Here is a 5,000-nt window from a genome sequence, read left to right as displayed (position 1 = left end):
CTATCGAAGTTTCTTGGAAAAACTAATAGGGCCTTACCACATGACGCCATCCTAAAGGGAGGTGATCTGACAACCATCTGACCACCATCTCGAATTTAGAGACGTATACTACCTCCACAGGGCTATGGGAAGCAGAAGCCTCAGAAGGAAGACTCTAAGAAGAGGAGGCCTGCCATACTCACACCCAAGTGGTCTTAAACTAGGTTTCTATTTGTGAGAAAACAACTATGTTAGATAAATCCAGCTCAGAGCCCGAGAGGCGAAGGGCCAAAAAACTCTCTGCCATTTGAGAGAGTGACCCCTTATCTACCTCCACCTGCAGCAGGCAGCTCTGCTCAAAGGCCGGAGGCCTCAGTATGATGACTCTCGCATGAGAGGAGACCTGAAAAAAAATCATTAAGGGATTTATAACTTATAGACACTCTGTCAAGCTCTAGAGAGTGGAGGCCTCAACAGATAACTCTCTGGAGTGAGAGGAAGCCTAACCACGCCTCTAACCCCACAGGGAGGTAAACCTGCTAGCTGTGCTTATCACTACTCCAATATTAGCCGACTTCAGATCTGGGCTACCAGAGACTCAGTGAACAAGTAGCGACTTGTTAGTAGTCCCTGTTGCAATTTCACCACACCGTAAGGGAAACCCATCCTTTCCAGGAGGGGAACAGAGGCCGAATAACCCAGTATATTCTTTACATATATATATATTTTTTTTTTTTACATTTTTTTTGGGAACAGCCTGGCTACGTTCGTTTTAACTGGAGGAGGCACCTAGTGCCAACTACTCAGTCAATGGCGCTGTGAGGCTACAGGGGTTATTTCTCACTATGATCGGTTGGTCTTTGGTTGGTCACACAAAAAAGGCCTGAGCCAGACCGTCAGAATAGATTATCATCATCGGTCCAGCTCATTGGGCCTGATGTTATAGGTGAAGGGGGAAAGAGGAAGAGGAGGGTGTGCACAGGGAAGGAGGCGATTACCTGCTTCTGCTTGTGCCAGGACGCTCACGTCTGGCCTGAGCTACTTCCCTGACACCCGGCTTCTTCCTCCTGGACTCGCACCGCCTGTTGACCTACTCCTGCCAGGAGGAGGGGTACGAGCGGCAACTGAGTCCCATAGGCCCTGTCTGCGATCCTCAGAACTAGACGGGCCAGGACCCCCAGGCTGTCTGGGTGTGGGCCTGGACCGGCGCGGTATGCAAGATCTATATGCCGCTGAGCGCGCCTTCGCCTCCCTGAACCTTACGACCACCGCCTCAACGGAGGTCCCGAAAAGCTCAGAGGGCGAAACTGGGTCATCGAGGAGAAAAGCCTTCTCTTTCTCCCCAATGCCTGCCAAGTTCACCCACAGATGCCTCTCCGTGGCCACCATGGCCGCCAGCGATCGTCAGATCGCAGCAGCCGTCTGTTTGGTGGCCCAGAGAGCCAGGTTTGTGGTGTGGCGCAACTAAGCCACCGTGCCTGGGGTGAAACCCTGACCCTGGTCCAGGTCCCTCAGCAGGTCAGCCTGGCACTAGAGGTCTGCGCGGGACTGTTTTTTAAGTCCCGCTCCCGCCCGCTCCCGCTGGGGTTATATCCCGCACCCACCCGTTCCCGCTGCCTATACACTATTTGTTCACCCGCTGTCTGCTTAGAATAATTTTCTTCCCGACCCGACCATCCCGCTTTAATATAGATCTCCCAGAATTTCACATGTAGGCCTACATTTTCACAGAGAAAATAAAAATGTAGTCTGCACAAACATTTTTTTATTATTATTTTATTCGCCTTGTCAATATACAAAATTTAACATTTTGCTGCAGACAGTAGGGGAAAAAATATCGCAGCGAAAAAAAAAAAGAAGAAGTGTAGGCTATTATTTTTATTCGTATTATCAAAATTCGTAACATTTTGCTGTTAAGCAAATACAATCAATGCATGACAGAAAGAACCGTTACTGGTCCGTGCGTGCAGCGCGTGCATAACGGTCCTGAGTAGCCTACAGGGCAGACTGTGTAGCCTATACCGGGTGGTCGATAAGATTAAGATTAGGTAAAGCGAAGATATGCTGTTCTGAAAGAACGTCGGCGTCGGGAACGTGATATTGAATGACCGACCGCTCCCGTTCAAATTACACCAGAGTTACCGACTGCTACCGTTTTTTAGTCGGAAATTTAATCCCGCGGCGCAAAATATCTGGTCGGGTCCCGCGGGACAGCCGCGGGAATGCAGACCTCTACCTGGCACGCCTGCAACACTGCCATTGTGTGCAGCGCAGCACCAGCCTAACCTGCCGCAGCGTTTGCCCTGCTATTTAGACGAGACGTGGTCTAAAGTGGTCTAGATGGCAGGGTCGGAGCTCTTAGTGTCAATGTCTCCCCTTGCGAGAGATAGCTTGCAAACAACACATACCCGTGCTCTTGCATTCCCTCCACATTCGAATAACTGGAATGCTGGAAGCAGTGAATGCGAGCAGAGTACGGGTTCTTCCATGGGTCGGGAAGGAATGGAAGGCTCACCGGGGCTGGTGGGGTGTGGCTAGAGAGATAGCGTTCATCAAGCCTTCCACGAGTGGCTTCCCCTATGACGCGCCGCCATGGCAACTCAAGCCTGGCGGTGGCGCTCCATCACCTCCACCAGCTCTGTATATGTGGGGCAGGGGGGCAGGGGGGCTGGGCAGGTTCAGCCATTTCGGCATCTTGACCCGTTTCAGCCCCCTCCTGCTCATCCGGGCTCGAATCCAATAGAGCACTGGCTGTTGGACCAGAGGATGCTTCAGAGAGCGCATCCCCGCCCATTAGCTCGTTCTCGTCACCCGCCGACGAGTGTGAGAGATTCACTCCTCTCTCAAACTCGTCGGCGAGCTCCCTCTGAGATCCCCACGATCTGAGTCTCCTCTCGGCCTCGAGAAAAGAGACCGACGAGAACGGAGCGTTCTCATTAAGAAACGCTCACAGTTTGTGCACTCCGTCCCCTCAAGGACTGCGAGTGCCTGCTCTTCACCCAGACAAAGCACACATAGGTTGTGAGTGTCACCAGGTGTGAGAAACCTCTCGCACGGATCGGCACACTTCCTAAAGCGCTTGTTTCCAGCAATAATCGTAACTTGCAGTGTCAGTGAAAGAGGATGACATGTTCTCTAGGCGCCCCTTTTATACTTCCTGGTCGCGCTAGAGGATGACGTCATGGCTGACGCCGGCCAATACGATTGTCGTGATTATACAGTGTTTCAGTCATCAGTCACGCTGAGGCGTTCCCCTAGTGCTCTGACGCAGTGTCTCGTTCCCTTTCGAAAGGGAACAAAATTATTGTTCTGACTCCAATGACATATATTTGTTCTTGTTTTAAGCACAAACTCAATTCCTTTTAATGCATTTTTGACTTAATATCTTCAGTCATGTTGCTTCTTCTCCAGTAAATGTATCTTGATTTAAGAATGTTTAGATATTTGTGCTGGAAAACGAGACAGAAACACTAAGAGGGAAATTAATGTAATTCTTCATGCTGGAGGTTTGAGCGCTAATGAATGAGGGAGAGTTAATGTTGATTTACTCATTTCTGCTGGTTTTCCTACATTGATCTAATGACTGTGAACTCAAGCTGCTACTGAGAGTCCAGAGCTGCACTTACTGCCAGTGTGTGTGTGTGTGTGTGTGTGTGATGATCTCTGCTGAGACCTGGAGATGCAGCTGTCAGTCCAGTTGAGCTTCACACACACACACACACACACACACACACACACACACACACACACACACACACACACACACACACACACACACACAATAACTGTTGAAATTAACATTAAGACCAATAAATGGTATTGTTAGTTTATGTTACCTAATGTAGTAAAGTGATCCTATCGCTCTCATTAACATCTGCTGTTTTCCACACATCATATAAAGTCACTCTTCCTTTAACGGCTCATATTTAGCATTATTTCAGTGTCTCTCTCAGCAGAAGTGGAAGCTTTTCTTCTCATCGAGGAAAGTGATGGTCTTTTATCCAGTCAGATCTCTCTACAGTGACAGCGCTCATACATTATTCTCTTGCAAGCGCACAGAGGTAAAACTCTCCTGGTTTCTCCCTGAGCGTCTCACACTCGACCCCGAGACTCGGGACCGGTTCTGATCCCACGATTCACTCACAGAAACACTGAGTCTGTCTCTCGAGTCGAGCTCAGAATGAAGAGGATGAATTATGAATTATGCATCGGGCCTGAAGTTCAGGTCCTGTCGACTCTCAATCCGTCTAAACCGATCCTTCGTTAAACCTGTTACTGTCTCACATTTACAGATAAAACACGTTTAATGAAGTCGTTAATTTGATGCTCAAGAAACATGATTATTATCAATATTGAATAACAATTGAAAACATGTAGAAACATTTTTGTGATTCATTACCATTCAAACATTTGGAGTAAGAAAGAAAAACAATTGATCAAATGTGACATTAATGACATTTATAATGTTACAAAGATTCTATTTCAAATAAATGCTGTTCTTTTGAACTTTCTATTCATCAAAGAATCCTGGAAAATAAACTGTATCAGTTCAACTGTTTTCAACACTGATAATAATCATAAATGTTTCTTGATCATCAAATCCTCATATTAGAGTGATTTCTGAAGGATCATGTGACACTGAAGACTGGAGTAATGATGTTGAACATTCAGCTTTGATCACAGGAATTGGCTTTGATCAATAGGCTTGTTTCCGCCACAGAATAAAAAATTCAGAATTGCGAGATATAAAGTTGCACTTGCGAGAAATAATCAGAGTTGAGAGATATAAAGACGCAATTATCTTTTAAAATGTTTTATTCTGTGGCGGAAACAACCTTCCATATAATATAGATTTAATTGCATATCTAAACAAATATACAGACATTTGATGAGAGTGTGTTAGTATGCAGAGAAACACGCTTGGCCCTCGTGCATGTGTGTGTGTGTGTGTGTGTGTGTGTGCGCGTGCGTGTGTGTTTTAATTGAGACACAGAGGAGAGCAGCATGCGATGCTCTAATAA

General features: G+C 47.0%; 1 protein-coding gene across 8 annotated transcripts in view; it reads right to left on the bottom strand.

Moving 5' to 3' along the window:
- LOC307161964 (receptor-type tyrosine-protein phosphatase mu) overlaps positions 1 to 5,000 on the bottom strand; it is a 286,290-nt gene that overhangs the window by 41,691 nt on the left and 239,599 nt on the right. The window lies entirely within an intron of this gene.

The sequence above is a fragment of the Squalius cephalus genome (assembly GCF_949319135.1).
Source record: "Squalius cephalus genome assembly, chromosome: 7".
NCBI lineage: Eukaryota > Metazoa > Chordata > Actinopteri > Cypriniformes > Leuciscidae > Squalius > Squalius cephalus.
This window is presented reverse-complemented; position numbering and strand designations above follow the sequence as displayed.